The sequence below is a fragment of the Lissotriton vulgaris genome, chromosome 12 (assembly GCF_964263255.1).
Source record: "Lissotriton vulgaris chromosome 12, aLisVul1.2, whole genome shotgun sequence".
NCBI lineage: Eukaryota > Metazoa > Chordata > Amphibia > Caudata > Salamandridae > Lissotriton > Lissotriton vulgaris.
Genome location: NC_141700.1, coordinates 292,046,872 through 292,067,814, shown reverse-complemented (window position 1 = coordinate 292,067,814; position 20,943 = coordinate 292,046,872).

The window sequence follows — 20,943 nt, the reverse complement described above, 5'->3', positions numbered from 1 at the left end:
ATAGTGCAACCTGATTTGAGTTTTGGATTATGGACTCCCTCTCCCTACTAGAACAGTCCAGCCTGATTATGGTCCTGACATCCCTTTACCGTATTGGAACAGGCCAGCATGATTTGGCTCCTGGCATCTATTCTGGCCAATGGAACAGTCCAACCTTATTTGGGTTTTGGTCTCACTTCCCATCTGTTGAACCAACCAGACTGATCTGGATCTTACGTTTTGGGTACCAGGTCTTAGACACCCCCCTCCCATCCTCCCACCACTGAAACAGACCAGCCTGGTTTGTGTCCTTGTATCTCTTCCCCGACACCCCCATTGAATAGTCTAACCAGATACTACCCCTGTGACCTGGCACCCCCTCCCCATTGGAAAAATTCACACTGAATTGGGTTATGTCTCTTTTAAGCAGTCTATACTGATTTGAGACCTAGGCCCTAAGATTACCAAATGAAAGAGTCCAGCCTGAGCTGGGTCCCATTTCCTGGGGGCCCTTTACCCCAGTGGGTGGAACAGTCCAACCTGGCTTGATTCCTGAGAGCTGGCTCTTGCATCTCATCTTCTATTGACTGAATAGTCAAGCTTTATCCTCCCTCTCTTGAGCAGTCTAGGCTGATTTGGGCTCTGTTTCATCTGCCTCTACATGCCTACCCAATTGGAAACATGAACACATCTGGTGTGACCTGGTTCCTGCATACTAATCTCTCTTCAACACTCATTATAGCATTCTGGGTCTTATACTCCTTTCTCCAATTGAGCAATCCAGTCTGATTTGGTTCCTGGCATCCTATCCCCACTTCTTTGGAACATTCCACCCCGATTGGCTGCTGAGTCCCAGGAATGGAATCTTAGAATCCCTCTCCCCTTCATGAATGCCCTACCAATCCCAGTTTCAATAGTCCATTGTAATTTGGATCATGGGCCTCGATTACTACTTCACTTCCCTCACCTCTATTTGAATAGCCTAGCCTGAATTGGGTATTTGCTTCTATCATCCCTCCCAACCATTGCAACATACCAGCATGATCTGGGTCCTGGCATCCATTACTCCTATTAGAGTATTCCACACTAAATGGGTCTTTGGTCCCAGGGCATGGCATCCACTCGCCCCCCACTTTGGTGTAACCGTCCAACCTAGATTGGGTCCTGAATACTGACATTACTTCCTCTCCATTTAATTACTTTAACTTGATTTGGGACCTGACTTCTCCTTCTCATTTGGAACTGTCCAGCCTGCTCCGGGTCCTGGCCCTAGCATTCATATCCCCAATAGGAACCATCCACCTGCTTTCAGTCCTGGTCCTGAGATACCTTCCACTACATTAAGGAGTCTGCCCTAACTTAAATATTGGCATCCCTTCCCCCAACATTGAACTAGTTCACCCCAGGGGTCTCCTGCCACCTATATACTGAACTATATTTAATCACTGAAAAGCATCGTGAGGTACAGACAAAACAATTGTTACAGTAGATAGGGAATCAGGCAAGGTCACCAGAGTGTCATTTCCATTAATCTTGTACACTTCAACTTTGATTCCTGCACTCAAGCCACTGTGTTCCTGTTTTCCAGCCCTTTGCTCACACACAATGGGAAAAGCAGAGGGTAGGCTGATTTACAGCTAAACAGCAGGCGGGTTTGCTGCATGATGATAGTTAGGTTGGAAGCTCTGTGCTGTCAGTGTGATGGTGGGACATTGCCAATGGTTTTTCTGGATGCCACTTCAAGGGGCTACAACTCAACTGTGCTGCAGGAGGCAGCACTGCTAAGCTCGATACCCTCTGAATCATGGACCAGCCTTGGCTTCCTGTCACAGAGCTATTGCTTCCTAGAAGACAGAGGCTGTGTATTCATTTTCTTCACTTAAATATCCGTCTCTCTTCCTTTTGATGTGCAATTACACTCTAATCATTCACAGGCTGTGTGAATGTATTGACTTCACTCTGCTTATTACTGCAGAAGGTTCTTCTACTGACTGCACTTCAGTTCTCTTCAGCTTGTTGCAAACGCTTGACAGTGCACCTACTCCAAGGTATGGCGCTCATGAGCAGAATCAACCCTAAGGAGGCTAGGTAGGTCTACAAAAGGTAACCATCACTCATAACACTTGATTTACAACTTGTAGATTGATATGCTGTGCACACTCCTACCCTCCAGTGTTCTGCTGAGATCGTGCAAGATGTTCATTCAAGATTTCAAGGTGACTTATGACGTCTCCCAGGAAACCCACAATGCACCAGGGCACAAACTTCACCTCAGATTAAGTTTCTCACCAAGGGTAACTGCGTATAGGGGAACCCGTGTTCGGATAGATAGAAAAAAAAGATGCATACAAGTTTAATTCCACACATTCTTGGCGCACCCTCATCTGGGGAGTTGGGTTGGACACACGTAAATCTACACCACTACAAGCTGTTACAGGTAAATAAGATTTTCCGTTTACAGCAAGTGAAGCCATAGATTGCATGCTCTGCGTAGATATGTAAATTAGTACCCCCTTCTCTAATGTGGAGTCATACGTGCAGAGCCTGTAACATGTGGACCAGAGTTTTACATACTGTTTGTCTGACTTGTACCGCTTTTATAGCAACACCATATTGTTGTAGTAAAGGAACTTTTCAACATCGTCAAGGAATTTACCAATCCCTCTGCCAACTCCAACGACATCACCCCCTCCCAAGCCCTCTGCGACTCCCTAGCTTCATTCTTCCACAACAAAATTGCAGACATCCACAACAGCTTCGACAACCAACCCGGACACCAACCCACCCATCCATATGCCGAACATTCACCCCCCTTAAACACCCTTAACGACTGGAACCCAATCTCTACTGAGGACACCATCCGCCTGATGAACTCCATCCACTCAGGATCCCCCACAGACCCATGTCCTCACCACATCTTCAACAAAGCAGACTCCATCATAGCACCGCACCTCCGAGACGTCATCAACTGCTCCTTCAACTCCGCCACCTTCCCGGAAAGCTGGAAACACGCTGAACTCAGCGCCCTTCTGAAAAAACCCACAGCGGACCCCACCGAACTCAAAAATTACCGTCCCATCTCGCTCCTTCCATTCCCGGCCAAAGTCATCGAGAAAGCTGTCAACAACCAGCTCGCCGCTTTCCTCGAAGCCAACAAATCCCTCGACTCCTCACAGTCTGGCTTCCGAGCAAAACACAGCACTGAGACCGCCCTCATCGCAGCAACAGACGACATCCGAACTCTACTGGACAATGGAGACACAGTCGCCCTCATCCTCCTCGACCTCTCTGCAGCCTTCGACACAGTCTGCCACAGCACCCTTTTACAACGCCTCAGAAACATCGGAATACAAGGAAAAGCACTTGAATGGATCACCTCGTTCCTCACCGGAAGAACCCAGAGAGTCCGCCTTCCACCATTCAAGTCCGAGGCCACTGAAGTCATCTGTGGCGTTCCACAAGGATCCTCACTCAGTCCCACCCTCTTCAACGTATACATGAGCCCCCTCGCGGCCATCGCCCGCCAACACAACCTCAACATCATCTCCTACGCGGATGACACTCAACTGATCCTTTCACTCACCAATGACCCTAGCACCGCCAAAACTAACCTACACGAAGGAATGAAAGAAGTTGCGGAATGGATGGAACACAGCCGTCTGAAACTAAACTCAGATAAAACAGAAGTCCTCATCTTAGTTACATCCCCCTCTGCATGGGACGACTCTTGGTGGCCGGTAGCCCTTGGAAAAGCACCCATCCCGACAGACCACGCACGGAACCTAGGCGTTATCCTGGATTCTTCACTTTCAATGAACAGACAAGTCAGCGCCGTCTCCTCATCCTGCTTCAACATCCTTCGCATGCTCAAAAAAACATTTCGCTGGATCCCCACCGAAACCAGGAAAACAGTCACCCACGCTCTGGTCACGAGCCGACTGGACTACGGAAACACCCTCTACGCAGGTACTACCGCTAAACTCCAGAAAAAACTCCAACGAATCCAAAACGCCTCAGCCAGGATCATATTAGACATCCCGCGTAACGAACACATCTCTGATCACTTGAAAAACCTCCACTGGCTACCCGTCAATAAGAGGATCACTTTCCGTCTCCTAACTCACGCACACAAAGCACTCTACGAAATCGGACCAGAATGCCTCAACTCACGACTGTCCTTCTACACCCCCTCCCGCCAACTACGATCTTCCAGTCAAGCCCTCGCCACTGTACCTCGCATCAACAAGACCACCATGGGAGGTAGATCCTTCTCATACCTGGCAGCTAAAACATGGAACTCACTTCCCACTGACCTTCGCCTTACCCAGAACCACCTAGCATTCAGAAAGCAACTTAAAACGTGGATATTTGACAAGTAATCCTCCTCCCCTCCCTAAGCGCCTTGAGACCCACTGGGTATGTAGTGCGCTATATAAATTTTATGACTTGACTTGACTTGTATAAAAGACTATGTTGCAGCTTTGCAAACGTCTGCTACAAGAATGTTCCTCAGAGAGCATAAGGCTTCTTTTCTGCATGTGAAAGTACTCTGAAAACAGAGTGTAAATCATGTTCGCCTTAACATTGTATTGTATTGCAATGTATTTATTTTCTTTATTTATTGAACAGGTTTTATATATCACTGACTAGACCCAGAGGTATCAGAGCGCTTTACAGCGGCTAGGAGCGATACGGAGAATAAAACGAGTTAAGCAATGTCAAAAGAGAACCATTAAGGGCCAACAAAAGGATTAAACCTAAGACTTAACATAAATAACTAGAACAAACTGTATAGGGTGGGAGGGGGGGAAGAGAAAAAAAAGGGAAGGAGAGGAGGTGGGAAAAAGTGGGAGGAGAAGGTCTAGGAGGGGAGATAGGGGGCGGGGAGGATGTGGAGAGAGGGAGAGTGGAGAGAGAGAGAGTGGAGAAAGTCAAGGGGACAGACAGGTAGAATCAGGGGGCAACTGGGAGAGTGACGGAGGGAAAGCCAAGGGATTAAAGACCCCAATATTTGTTGAGGAGATGAGGTTTAAGGTTCTTTTTGAAGCCGAGATAGGAGGGGTTGCAGCGCAGGTCTTTGGGGAGGTTGTTCCAGATGCTAGGAGCGTTACCAGAGAAGGAGCTAGCTTGTGAGCGTTTCTTATTTAACCGGGGATGGACTAGAACAAGAGCATTGGTACTTCTTGTCGGTCGGGAACAGCACGATTTGTGGAATTTATCAGCGAGGTACGAAGGGGAGTTATGATGTAGGGCTTTATGAGTAATGCATGCAATCTTGTAGGAGGATCTGCCTTTGACAGTAACTGAATTTATATAGTACTTACTACCCCTGACGGTTGGTATATCGCTGGTTTAAGGTCGAAAAGAGATGACCCTAATTGGTTATCTTATATAAAAACCTATGACATAATTGCTCTCCAGGAGACCTGGGATTGGGAGGAAAATTTTTGGCTGGACGGTTTTAGTTCATATTTTGTACCTGCAAGACCAGCTTTGGCGGGCAGAACAAAAGGAGGCCTGCTGTTTCTCCTCTCCTTGGAGTTAAGGGGCTCTGTAAAAAGGCTTGAGATTGACTCCCCACACTGTCTGATATTGGAGTTTAGTAAGCACAATCAGCCACATATTTTATTGGTGAAGATCTACAACTCGGGGGAGAGTGATTATGTAAATCAACATTTAAGTACCCTGAATTATTTTTTTATGGATTATAGGTCTAAGCAATCCACTTCTCTTTATTATGTTTTATTAATGGGCGATTTTAATACGCATTTATGTGACTCGCATTGTTTAATTGACGATCCACATGGCTTTAATTATGCCTCGGCTCCGCATTTTGAGCACACCAGGCGGGGTGAGAGCCATGAGTCTCTTAATTGATGCTGATCTTTTTGAAGCTAGTTTTGTTAAACCTGAAGATCGTTGCCCCACATTTGAATCCAAGGCTAGTAACTATTATAGATTTCATCTTCATGTCCCCCATGTTATTGAATAGAACGCTCAGGAATCCCCTTTGAGTGATCATAACACGCTTATTTTAATTTTGGAAACTACTTGTGGCATCCTGGGCATGGGAGGTAGGAACCGGGTCCTGAATAAGGTGTTACCCTGTGATCAGGGAAGGAGGCTTAGATGGGTCAATATAATCCCAGATACATTCCTCGAGGGCCTGTGGGAGAATTGCTCAGATGGTATTACTGTCTGTATTGACCCCCTAAGAACTAAGGATGCGGTACTCAGAGCTTTTGAGGGCATTTGTAGTCAGATAGGTCTTGACTTAACGACTAAAACCAAACTGAGACCCAAATGTGGCCTAAAGTGGTTTGATGAGAAATGCTCATTTGCTCATCGCTCATTATCCCTTGCCCTGAAAAAACAACCCCGGTAAAGGGACTTGATAGCCAGGTGGAGGAAGGAGTATAAGCTAGTCCTTCACAGGCAGAAAAATTAGATTAAGGAAGAGGCATGGAACTCCTTATTGTCTGTAGAGGTGTTAAGGATAGCTCCAGGTTCTGGACCATCATCAGCACCCCATTTTTTTCGGGAGAGGATAATGAAGCTCAGGATTATAACATCACAGAAGCCCAATGGCTTTCTCATTTTGACGCGATTTGTGAGTCAAGGGGGGATGTGGATTGTATTCCATGGTCCTCCCTATATCAGGCTAGTACCCCATTGAGTTTAATGAGGGGGTAATTGAGAAAGCCATAAGAGACACTGCTAGTAACAAAGCACCGGGCCCAGACAGGGTTCTCGCAGATCTCTTTTAAAGTAACCCTCAATTTTGGGCAAAAATCCTTGCTAATGTTTTTAGTGCTGCGGGCACAACAGGCTTCCTGGCCTCCTGGTCAAAATCTATAATTCTTCCCATTTTTAAAAAGGGACAGAGATGGGATCCACGGTGTTACAGGCCGATATCCCTCATTGACTCCTCTGTGAAAATTTTAGGAAAGGTAATTTTAACTAAAATCACAGATTGGGTAAATGAAAGGGATATTCTGTCCAATATCGATTAAGATGTGGGAGGAGTACTATGGATCAGTGTCTAAATTTGCATTTTCTATCAGGCAAATACACTATGGCCAAGGAGGGTTGTCTAACATTGGCTTTTATGGATTTATCCAGTTCGTTTGATCTGGTTAACAGATCAAAGCTCTGGAATATTTGACTGGAAAAGGAACCTGCTTAGTTTTCTTTTTAGCTAACCTCCACCAAGACCTCACAGCCTCTGTTAGGCTATCCCAGGCTGGCAACTGTACCAGATCTTTTAACTCGAGCAGGGGTGTACGTCAAGGTTGCATTTTGGCGCCCCTGCTTTTTACTCTATGTGAATGATCTAGACAAATCGCTAGTAGAGGCTGCGTTGGACATTTCGCGAGTGGGAGAGTGCCCAATCCCTGACCTCCTTTACGCGTACGACGCGTTTTTTTTAGCCCGTACGGCAGTAGGTCTACAACGGCTCTTAGATGCTTTTGGGGCGTTCATGCTCTCACTGGATCTGATTTTGAACAATGGAAAGTCGCATTCCATGACAGTAGGTCACAGACCTAGAAAGATTTTTTTATTGTAATGGTGTGGAGGTTTCCGCTGTGTCTTCCTTCACTTATTTGGGAGTCCTTTTTGATGACAGGTCATCCTGGGTTCTACAGCAAAAAGTCAAAAAGAACGCAGTCACACGAGCTTCCTCATCCCTTTTAGGATTTGCACAGCGTCTGGGGGCTATTCTAAAGGTCTATAAGGCCAAGTCTTTGGCTATTGCGGCCTATGAATCCTCTATATGGGGCTATAAAGATCAGGTTGGCCTACAGATAGCTGAAAACAAATTTTTAAGGAGTCTTTTGTCTGTCCCACAATCAACCCATCGTATGCTATACATCAGGAGTTAGGGATCGGTTATGTCACCGATATTTTGAGAACAGCTCAGTTGCTTTGCTGGCTCAAAACTTGGTTGAACCCCGAATTAACCCTGAATCACATGATTTTACGAGACTGCATAGCGCTGGATAAGTCTGTATAAATCAAATGGTTGGCGTACGTTAAAAGTATGTTATCTAAACTAGGATGGCCAGAGCTTTATAACTAACCTGATAAGATTTGGAAGGAGGACGTGCTTTGGGTGAAACTGAATTTTAAGAATCTCATGTTGGTGGGCTATGTAAACCCTTAGGGCCCATTACCGGTTAAAAACATCTACTAACATTGAACCTTATCTGTTAATTGTTAATAAGTCGTACCATCTTTGGCTTCTAACGTGGCTTCGTTTTAATATGATACATCTAACATTGGGGGATTATCATGGATGGTGTAGTCCTGAAGATGCTGAACCTTGCCAATGTGATAATTTCTCGCCCCAGGACACATTACATTTTATGATGTTCTGTGACTTTTTTTCCAATATTCGCAGAAGATATTTCTTACCCATATTGAGAGGAAGGGGTTTCACCCAGGTTAGACCTGCGCTAGTTTTCCTTCAATCTTTGTGTAACCCTGATGACATTTTCAATATTGCATCTTTTTTGGGAGCAGCAGTGAGGATCAAGAATAAGAGAAATTTGAGGATGAGCTCATCTTAAGTTACTACTTGTGACCTACTACTAAGTTTAAGTTCAAGGGATCTGAATAGGTGATGAGTTTTATAATGAAATGAAACATTGCCTATGTATTTTAAATGTTATGTCTAAAGATTTGTAATATTGTCCATGTCTATGTTGTTTTTGTACTTTTATGATTTTAAGTAATCGAATAAAGTGGATTGACTGACTGACTGAGTTAGTATAGTGAAATATGAAAGTGATTTAAGTGGTGGATCGGCTAATCAATTATTTGGATTCAGAAGGATAGCAGAAGGATAGAAGAGGGTAAAATCGTTTGTATTTATATAGCGCTTGTTAACCCTGATGGGGTGTTGAAGCATTTTTTATTTTTATTCGGCGAGTATCACGCTACTCCGGAAACCCATAAAGGATTAGTGGTGAATTAGTATAGCAAAATATGAAAGTAATTGGAGTGGTGAATATTAGTCAGTTATTTGGAGTGGGAAGGATAGCGGAGGGATAGAAGAGGGAAAAAAAGGTTTGCATTTATATAGCGCTGTTGGGGTGTTGAAGCGCTTTATTGGCGAGTAGCATGCTACTCCGGAACCCATAAAGGATTAGTGGTGAAAATTAGTATAATGAAATATGAAAGTAATTTGAGTGGTGAATATGTTATTCAGTTATTTGGATAGAGAAGGATAGCGGCAGGATAGAAGAGGAAAAAGAGGTTTGCCTTTATATAGCGCTTGCTACTCTTGATGGGGTTTTGATGCGCTTTTTGGCGAGTAGCGTGCTACTCCAGAACCCACAAGGATTAGTGTTGAATTAGTATAAGGAAATATGAAAGTAATTTGAGTGATGGATATGTTAGTCAGTTATTGGGATTGAGAAGGGTTGGGGAGAGATAGAAAAGGGAAAAAGGTTTGCATTTATATAACGCTTGTTAGCCCTGATGGGGTGTTGAAGCACTTCTTTTGGCGAGTAGCACGCTACTCCGGAAGCCATAAAAGATTAGTGTTGAAAATTAGTATAGTGACAGATGAAAGTAATTTGAGTGGTGGCTATGTTTTTCAGTTATTTGGATAGGGAAGGGTAGCGGAGGGATAGAAGAGGGTAAAAGGTTTGCATTTATATAGTGCTTGCTATCTCTGATGAGGTGTTGAAGCTCTTTTTTGGCGAGTAGCATGCTACTCTGGAACCCAATAAGGATTAGTTTTGGGGGGTCGGTATAGTAAAAGAGGCGTCAGATGATGCAAGGAGAGGTAGAGTATGGGAGATTCTAGAAAGGGTTATTTTGGGGATCATAGTAGTGGTATGGGGTTTGGGATAAATGAGAGTGGATGTAGAGGAACATGACATATTGTATTCATTTGACAATCCAGCTGGTGAGCCCTGCCTTTGGAATGGGCTTGACCAAATGGGGCTGTCCAAAAATGCATCAAGTAGCTGTTTTGTTTTCCTAATTGAATGAATTTGGTTTATAAAGTACATTATGGCCCTTTTGACATAAAGTATGCAGTATCCTTTCCGCTGTAGTCTATGGTTGAGGAAGGAAACTTGATAAGTCAATTGTTGGCCGTGAAAATGGCGATACCACTTTGGGTAAAAACCTAGGGTTTGTTCTGAGGACAAATTTGTATTTAAATACCTGCATAAAAGATTACTCTACTTAATGCATGCAGCTCACTTACTCTCTGAAGGGAGGTCAGCTTTTCTTTTGCGCTGTCTCTGCATGTATACACAGCCTACAATGCCCCAATCTAGATTCTTTACTCATGTTTATACAGATGCAGTGTCAAGGATAGAGCCAGGCTGGAAGTAGGGCAGGGGTGAAAAATGGATGAAGCATAGCTTAAGCAAAAACGAGAGAATGAGATTTTACATTTTAACATAGCCTTATGCAAATCAGCCTTCACCCTGCTCCCCATGGGAAGAGTCCAGTCCGAAATGTCAGGCCAGTTCCTCCCTGGACCAGAAAACAAGCATCCTGGGACCGGTTGCGGGGAATTACCCCTCAGAAGCCAGGCTAGCTTAAATCCAATGGCGTAGCGAGCACGGGTCTCACTTCTGGGAATACCCTTCCCACGTAGGGTGAAAATGTGCCACAAAAAAGCAACACAAGAAGATGAAATCAACAAGAATAATCGATAGTAAACGCTAATAGGTATCACCACTGGGTACCTATTGGGTTGGACAATGCTGTTAGGCAATTTAAAAAACATTTTAAAATAGTGCAATAATGTGGCTGGTCACGTCATTTTGTAGATGTACATAGGCATCGGCAAGCATCTGCATCCACAAAAGGGCAAAGTATTTTTTTTTTTATGAGATGGATTGGTAAATAAAAAAAGGCAGGTGGGCCAGCAGCAATATGCTGCCTGGCCCTTCAGGGAGCGGACAGGGATGAGCAGAAACGTGGGTGGGGGGGGGCAGCACAAAATGGAGAAGCAGCTACGATGGCAGTGGATAATTAACATGGAAGGCAGGGGAGAAATACACAAAGAAGAAAATCAATGTGTAGCACCAAGAAGTTTTGTAAGGGGAAGACGTAGATGAGACAGGGTGCATCAAATGATGGACACAGCAGGACAGGGGGTGGCATTTGAGGGGGTGGTAGAAGCACAATAGGGAGAGCTGTAAAACACATGCACTCTGCTGGGACACAGAATGCCATTGAATAAGCAGCAAGCATATAAGTGACAGAGCCAACCGATGACAAGCAATGAGCCTGCTATAAGCCCCTGTAAACTCGTTGTAGGCCCACAATAGATCTTTTGCAGCCAGGCCACTGTGCTGATTGGTAGGCTCAACAAAAAATAACCTTCAATAAAAGAAAATGTAAATACAAATGGAGTGTCTGAAAAAGTGGCCCGATTGGTCTGGTAATCAATATTCATTTCTCCATATAGTACTGGTGGTAATCTATGGAGTATTACCCTATTAGGGCCTTCCATAAATAGTTAAACAACTGGTATGCTAAAAATGGACTGGTGTAGTCTGTTTTGTAGATAAGCTGCCACCAATCATATTCTTGTAGATGAATATGCAAGTCATGATCTTTCAAATGTAAGAGGTAGCATACAATATTTTGTACCAAGACTCTAATGAGCAAACAGTGTAACAATAATTTCCATTTTGCAGCACAGCATGCCCTCCTGGTAGATTTTCGGGCTTCTCTTAGTATTTCGTCACATTCCTTGGAAAACCTGAGGGGATCAAACTCTTAGATTTCAGGTACAAAATCACAAGACTAAGCGCTTAGGAATTCGGATGAAGCAGTGGGCCCTATTGATGTGACAACCGATTCTGGTTCACTGCAGTTTTTAACGTGGGGTTATGGACATATCAAGGAGAGTCAACTTCCATGGTTGTATTGTCCAAGTAGGTGCAATGATAATTAGTCATTGACTCTTGTCTCATTTTTCTCGTAACATACGAAATTCGTGGAAGTGGGGGGAAAAGACTAAGAAAGTATCCATGACCGGCTGGTCCACAGAGCATTACTCAGTAACCAGGGGTGTGGATACCTGGAGGAGAGGTTTTGGTGTCTTGTAGCCAAGAGTTCTACCTCTTGGGTTCCCCAAATTATTAATAATAATTGTATATTACTGCGAAATAGTGTCCCATTGGAGAGTTTTTTGATAACTCCAGCTGAGATCTGCAAAATTGCTCACCCCTGTCAGTTTTTCCGCAAGGATCAGTTTCGTGTAAAATCACCCAATAGAATATTTTTTGTGCAATCTTCGATAACTGTACCTCACCCACTTTTGAATGTTGTACATCGACGTCAAGGCTGTCCGAAATAATACAAACGTATGTTTAATTTGTGCTTGAGAAGCTCTAAGTGGTAAATGCAGTGACATTAACCTCCAAGACTTGTCATTCTTATGGTACTTAAGATATTCACAACTGGCAAAAAGCAAGTGGAACTTCGCAAGCATATGCATTGCACCACCTTATAATTTAATTTCTGAATAATCAAACAGCTTGTGTCAAAACCTGTATTTGGTTGGTATTTAGATTGGATTAAAATGGTTTAATTCATTATTTGCACTAATAAATTGATATACTTGATGTTTAGTGAACATTGTTGAGGGGGATCACTGACCCTGTATTATGAGTTCTCCCATGCAGGCTCCCCGGCCTTTCAGGGAAGCATATGTATTGATGATCACTTGAGGTTGAGGGTCGAAGAAGGAAATGCCCAGTAGCAAGTTGCTCTTGTTCCACCATTTTACATTTTGCTTATCGCAGGGTTCGACAAACACTAGATCTTTGCAGTTCTGTGTTGCTTGTGATAACTTCCTGGTGGAGGTTTAGAACAATACAGGAACCTATTATACCCAAAAACCTCATCATTCTCACTGTCAGAGGATGTGACGTTTGGTAGAGGAGAAGCCTCGTTTGTAAAGCCATCCAGCTCTCTAGACTGGAACAGGCTTTGCCTCTTATTGAATGACGTGTGGCTCCCAGAAAGGCTTGAGTTTGTTGAGGACATGAGTGTGAATTTTTTGCCCCGATTGTGAAGCTCAGTTGATGCAGGATTTGAATAGGTTATTGAGTGGGCAAGGCATAGGAATGATTGATCCCTCTTATTCTTTCACTAATTTTGATGGACAGGAGGCGTTACAGAAGTGGTTTCATCTCCTACCACTGGTAGTTGTCATATGTGGTTAACAGTGCTAATGAGTTTGCAATTTTCTTTTGTGTGGATTCCCTTAAGGCAACTCATTTAACTGCAGCATCACGTTTCTTGTTCTGCTTGTCAGGAGCAGAGTATCTCCTGCATGCTGTATGAACCAACAGGGAGTCCAGTGGCACATTGTCCCTGATGTATATGTGGCCTTGTGGGGCTGACATTTCTTTCTGACCCTTGGGGTCAGTACCCATGTTTTAACTGGCTGCTTCAGGTTTTCAATTAAGAACTTCAGCAGTGACTTGATGACAGAGATACTGCGTGGTATGCTCTGTTTTGTACAGAGTCTTGAGTACAAAATATTTATCTTCTGCATGCATTCTACATAATAAGGGGCATTTACTCTCACATTTACTGCATGATACGCTATAGTGCAGTCTGCTGGTGAAGCTTCAATTGAGTAGTGCTCTTGAAAAGTATCATTTTGTGGGTCTACCTTATAGTCACACCAGCCATTGTCCTGCTGTTATGTTGACTCTACACCCTACTCTAGAGGCATTGTATCTGTGTCTACGTCTTGAATGAAGTCTGAATGCACAGTGAGGTGGCAAGATGTTGTGAAGGTTGTGGTGGAACCGCCTTTGTCCTTTTCTTCTTTGGGCTTGGAAATGTAATTTCCTCTGATATTGTCTCCTCAAATGTAGCCTTCCTTTTCTTGTGAGGGCCCTGAAAGTTGGTAGCTGGTCAGGCTACTATAGGACTCATGATTGGATTTATGTGTTTAGTTTTTTGCCTGTTATCCTCTTGTTCACCCTCTTCTGAATAAACTGTTGGGGGTTGTACAGCATTTGGTTACAGCATTTAAGATTGGTCGTTATTGTCTCCGCTTCAAGAGTCCCCCAGTATCAAAGCATCACAATGTTTATTGGAGGAACCAACTGCCCGGTCTTTTTAGGAGACAGATGAGGCAGGGTATGGCTCTCACTAGGCCATTCTCAGCTGATTGTTTGTGTCTGTTTTAAAGGTGGATCCTTGAAGGCCAGATCCCCTACCCCATTTTGAGACCCTTTATGAGGTCACTCGCATAAGGAAAGATCCTTGATCAAGGTCTACGATGTTTTGATCAGTCCTCAACATCCACAGCCAAAAAAGATCATGCCTTAGTCGTGGATGCTTGTGGAAGGCCCTAGCATTTCTTAATCTCTGGAGGCACTGTGGTATGAGGAAACCTTTGCAGGGCTCTGCCTTCATTTCCAGAGAAGACTCCTTCAACATCCTCAGTGTTGCAGTGCTACTGAACTCAGAACAGTTCAGGTGCTGCATCATGTGCTCACCAATTATCCATTTGGTGCCTAATTACTTCCAATGACTAGATATTCCATGCCAAACTTGCACTCTTTTTGTGTCCCCATGGAAGACAAAGGTTACAGAACAGATACTGGTCTGACCAAAAAACTTTACTGTTGCATGCCAGGCTGATTGTAAAAGGAGTGCTCTCCGTATCCACCACATGTCATTCTCATACGAACTTCACCAAACATGCACGTCATCAGCTTAGAGCTTTTGAGGTCTTATAATTGATGTCTTATGAGGGCAATGTTTCAGTGACCCAGCTTGAAAATATTTTTGGGCCTTCAACAGAGCTATAAAAAAACATCCAAACACCGTGCCAGAAAAAAACAATCTAAGTAGTCTGCATCCTGGTAAACAGAGTTTCACAGTGGAGATCGTGAGACATGCCTCACCTTGAAGCCTAATCTTCGAAGTAAAACAACTTGTAATGTTCAAGCACAACACGATATGGCATGTGGGCACAGCATTTGATCTACACATGCTGGAAATAAGGTTCACTTGAAAGCATAGTCCATTCCACTGGCGGTTCCTCCGCTAAGGCAAAGGAGCGTCGCCCCACTGCTTTTAATCAGGGTAACTAAAGGAAAAATAACGTGATAATAACTGAATGTTATCCTCATTTTATTTGTTTCTACTGCTTTGCGGCCAGGGTGGGAGGGCTGCTCGGCTCGCAGGGAAGGGGAGGAGTGGTTTGTCCACTCCAAGTGCGCATGAATGCTTGGCCGGCCCGGCAGTCATGTGCACTTTGCATGTTCTCCATGAAGGCTGCATTACAGCCTGTGTGGAGACCATGCCCACGCCCCCATTCCCTGGCTCAGCGCTAAACTACGGCGCTCAGACCAATCACAATGCTGCATTGTAGCATTTTGATTGGTATGGTGAACCTGTGTGCTTTCTGGTTCCTGTTCCGGAAGAGTCTTGATGAGAAGTAGAGAGTGGGGAGACGCTGCAGTGATAAGGTAAGTTTCATTAATTTATTTTTTACATCCCCCCCCCACGCCTCACCACCCTCGATCCGTGCTGGCCACCACTGGTCCAGTCTAAAACGGGTAATCATGTTAGATTATGTGTGGTGTGTAGCCAAATACTGAGAAACTCGTTGCTATGCCCTACTCTTACATGGCACATACTAGGTAGAGTGCACTTAACTGAGCTAATGAGATCGCTCACAAGCTAACACCGTACTGGGGTTCCCCGTTTAAACTACCGCTTAAGCATGCATTGTTCTTGCAAGCTGGTCATCAAAATGGAGGGCAAATAAAAATTCTGTAGTTGCAAGAGCCATTTTAGGCACAAAAACTGCAGGGTTTATGCACTGCACATAAAAGGACAGGTCAGCACAGAGACACCAAGGCTCCTTTAGTTGGTATCTCTCCTGCTCAAACTACAACCAGCTTCTGTGCTACATATACTTCCTAAAACATATGTAGTGGGTTTTCTGTCAGCCACGTTGTCTTTGCACTGCTCCTTTGCACTGCTTTTCTCCAGAGCATACCCTGCTTGCTTTGGGGCTGGAGGAACATACCTCTCGGTCCTCCAGCACCTCAAGTCAAGCCTCACTGCCCTCTCTCATATCCGGAGTTCTTTCAGATATACCACTTTGGTTAAGGATATGCATGCTGGACTGTGATGAAAGGCATTAAGACTCGGAGTCCACACTAGATTAAAGGATGCATAGTAAAGCTATAATTGAAATAACTTAAGAGTTGAAGTTCAAAAACCCTGATAACAGCAGCCTGATTGATTTATTAAAGTAGTTACAAAATAAAAAAAAATGTATGAAAGCTTCTAAAGTAAGCAGTGGAATAAACTGAAAGCAACTAACTATTTTCCAAGAAGGCATTGCTACTGTTTTGTGACAAATGTTCAATAATGTTAATGAAGTAAAAACGATGACATCCAATATAACTAGAAAACTTTTTTTTTATTTAAAAAAATGAGATTATTATAACATCTAAGGATAAATGGCACGTCTGACTTTAACATTAAATAACTTATGACAGCCAAGTCAATTATTTAGATAAATAAATCTACAGTTTCCAATCGCATCTCTAACAATTAAAGAAATCAAATGTCATGATGCATTTAAAAGCCTAACAACCCAAAAGCACAAACCGCGTTTTTACAAAGATTTATACAAAAATAGGTTGATACTTATTTACACATGTAAACTTGTTACATGATACACAAATTAACATGTACGCTTTCATTCAAAATAAAATCAAGATTGGTCCAAAGTTCTCTGAAGAAAACTATATTCTTGTAAAGAAAATGAAAATATTTCTTAAAGGAAAACTTAATTTAAGTCAAATTATAAACTAGAGTTAAGACATTGGTTACAAAGAGCTACACAGTGAAATTAAGAAAGCAGCCTGAACATCTTTCTTTCAGAGCTTTGGTTTGTTCAACATCTCTTCAGTGCCCTATCCAAATAGCAATGATTGTTTTTCAAACATATAGGCATAAGTCCTTTACACAGCTCTTTTTTTAATACCAATCATTGTGTTCTATATTCCAGTGGTTCCATGGGAATTATAATATGAAAAAACGCAAACAGAAAATCGCACAGGCAAAACACGACAGTTTTCTATGTTTGTTGTTGCGGAATTAGAGCATTGTGCATCCTATACCAAGGCACCATTTTGAAAAGATGTTAAAATAACAGATTGGAGGCAATTTAATAAAGATTTGTACGTAGTGTCAGAAAGATATGTATGTTGTTTGATTGAAGGCCTGCCAACAGTTTGCACTTTCATCTGCCTATTAGCAACGTTCACAACAGAAAAAAAGTCAGGTTTATGATGGAGAGAACCAAATGCACTAAAAGATGAAATCTTGTACTCCAGTAAAGTTAAATGGATCAATGTACATATTGAGATTTTGATTATTGCTTTACTTACCATCAATATGTTTCTGCTCCCAAAATATACAAGCTACAATCATGGATGTCAACTATTGGTAGCCAGACTTAGGAGTTGCTACGGCTGGCCTGCCTTTTAACAGCCCTCTCATTGTCCTTTCTGCCCATGATCTCAGAGGTTTGAACACAGTGGCAGGAACATAAAGTAAACAGGCCTCCTGAAGCCCCTTTTCATTTTCTCTGTTTCCACTCGGAGTCCTCTATAAGGAACAGCAAGTAACAATTTGCTGAGGAACGAAGTGCAAATCATTGGGCCAACACATATGTCATTTGGAATCACAGGGTCTGTATTGTTACTTTAACAATCCCTAGCATTTTGATCAATTGACATCTATGGGTGCAATGGTAGGATTGCAGTGCTAAGGAACATGTTTGCAGAAACATTAATGGAACAATGGATGCTCACTTGTTTAATCAAATTAGCCTGGCTAAGCAAAATAAAGAAAACTATCACAGTGAAGATGCATGAATAGAATGGCATGGTCTAATGATAAATATTAACAAGTGGTACCAAAGACTGCTACTCTAGTATATGGACCTTTCACAAATGATCACTTATGCTGTCCAGACAGAGGTTAGTCGGTGGGATTACATCAAGGAAAATACTGCAAAACTATCTTTGTCCTATGCAAGAGCTTCTCTACCTAAGGCACTCTGAAGAGTACTGAGAATTGAAAAAGGATTCAAATATGTAAAACCGATTGTGTGATGTCTATAAAGCACAGTGCTTGCTGTATAGTTGTGTGCAGTACTGAACCCCGTGACTATAACAGCATGGTCCTTTGTATACTAGTAGCACATACTTGCTTCAGGATGATCTGAATGGGAAAAAGGTTTCACTGTAACGATCAGCAAAATTGAAATGTGCAACAAACCTTTACTTACATTTGCTTACATTAGTGACTTTTTTTTTCAAGAGCTTTCAAATACAGAGCTCTGAGCGAATGTCATTTCAAAGACTGAAATGCACAATTAAATTACAGCAATATGCAAAAAAAATATTTTTCAAAATAAATAAACGTTGTGATCATCCAAATGGCCCAGAGCACTGGAGAGGTCTTGCTAAAAGATTAAATTATATTGACTTGTCCTCTAAAAAAGTGACTTGTTTTATTTCTACAGCATTACAAAGAAAGAGGAAAGGAGGATTACTATATTATAAACTTTTTCATTTTTTAATCCAAATGCTTCTCAATTTTATAACTATTAGTAAACTAACCAAAAATAGAATGATTAGACAGTGCGCTGTACAAGTGTATACGCTTTCCAAGTCTCACAGGCTTCTTAGCTTGATGGTAAGTAAGATATTCGCATATGACAAGACGAAGGAACTCTGCAAACCTATGTCTTGCCCCACTTTTCATTCAATAACCTGTCAAAACTTGGAGGATTTGGTATTTGGATTGGATCAATAAGGTTTAATCCTTTATTTGCACTTAATACATTGAAAACTGCAATGTGCACTAAATGTAAGTAGGAGTATAATTTAAGTATTTTTTACGTTATGTTAAACGCATACTTTATCCCCATAGAGGCATTTTTGCTCTCGAGGCAGATTTATCAAAATCCTAGAAAGGCAAATGAAAAGAGATGGGACTGTTATCAAGTTCCTACGACACAGAAGATGGTCCTTAAACAATTAAACACTGTCTGGTCACACATTCGAAATTTATGCAGCATTGACTAAGAAGGCCCCACAAACCTTTTGCAGACAATGTATATTTGGAACTAGAATGCTTTCCTCTGCTGATTCCAACATGCAATAGAAATATGGGACACACCAAGTGGAATACACCAGGGACGCCCCTTGAAGATAAATTATTTTGCCACCATACGCCAGGATACGGTAAGCAGAATAAAGGAAATGTGCTTATGGCAATTCACTCACATCAAGATGCAGGCAGTTGTATTTGGAATGTGTCTACCTTCCTTGCATGTCTTTTTGACATTTCTTTAAGAATACTGTTGGTCAGATCATATACTTGGACATGTTGGTGCCTATATGCGAGTGTAATTAAAGGTTATCATCAAATGAATCAAGACAGAGTAGTTGTCCTGACTGAAACGAAAATCTGAGGTTCTCTAATTGCTGAAAGACAGAAGATACGAATTTTTCACCTTGCCTCTCAAAACCATTTATGGCTGTGAATCAGAGACAGCCAGGGGCATACTAACTCAAAAGCACATTCTAATGTTTAGTAATATGGGCTACTTCTAAATCGAGAACTGTCATTTCAAAGAAATCATGGATTTGAAAAGATAGGGCAAAAACAAAACTACAACAACACAGAAAACTGTTCTCAAGTCGACGCAAACATATGGAGAAATTAACCAAACCGTGCCCTGGGGAGGCAAGTGTGTTGAGAGTTAAATTGCAACTATTCACGTAGGCCATAGCAGCTGATAAGTGAAGCCTTTATGCACCGACTTCATGGCCCATTGTACATTTTAGGATATAAAGCTTCCAACTTTGTTTGCCTACCTTCACATCATTAACACATTCAAGAGAGACCACAACAAGTAAGCTGTTGTGCAGTTATGGCTCCCAGCCCATGGAAAACCCTACAGGATGTTGCTAATTCGTGGGCTTTTTTAAGGCAGTTGAGATGTCACTGGAGACGTGATTACTAATGGAAGGATGTTGAGAATATGCTTTGTTGTTTTGTGGTTTGCTTTAGTACCACTTGCTACAAGTGCCAAGATTGTAGGCAGTGAAAGTGAAGAGACCATTCATGTACAGGGAGATGTGGACATGTAAGGAGGGCCTTTCCACTTTTGGATTTGTGATTTCTACACACGTTCTTAAGAGGCAAAAATGTATGATCAACTAATTAGTGCTTTTTCTGTAAGACTTGGACCCACACAACTGCCTACTGTTCTTACACCTTCAGTAGACTTACTTTCCCAGGACCATTTTGCAGTGTCAATATGAATGGAAGAGAACCCAAGCTCCTCATCAATAGCTTTGAATTTCAGGTTGTTTGCCTGATGCTGGAGGCATTCACCCCCTTTATCCTGACAAAACAGCAGCTCTGCACATCATTGACATGTTGGTAGTAGCAGGCTTTAGAAATCATTACTGCTTAGCCACTGAGCTGTGGCTTTTGACAAAGATATTTCTGTGTCTACATCTAATCGCCAGAGCCTGGAACGCATCACCAGATATACTCAGAAGTCTGACATCTTCCAATCATGAAAGCAAAATTTATGAGCAGGTTCTGAAGGAGTTTTTTCTTTTTTAATCCTGGGGGTTCAATCTCTAAGTGGATCTTTTTGCAAATCAATTTGATTTGCAAATCCTTCTGTTGCCTGAAATCACCTCAAGAGTGACCTTCAGGGCATGGGTTCAGCTTAGGATGGATATTTCAGTTACACCACGCTCTCCCTTCTATCTGCATAATTGCCAAGCTTATAAAGAAAATCCCCAATCCCTTAAAGCAAGCCACCCTGATTTACCCCACACTGGTGGTTGGTGGTGTACTTGGTTTCCACACCACTTCATTGGAAGCCCATGACAGCCATCG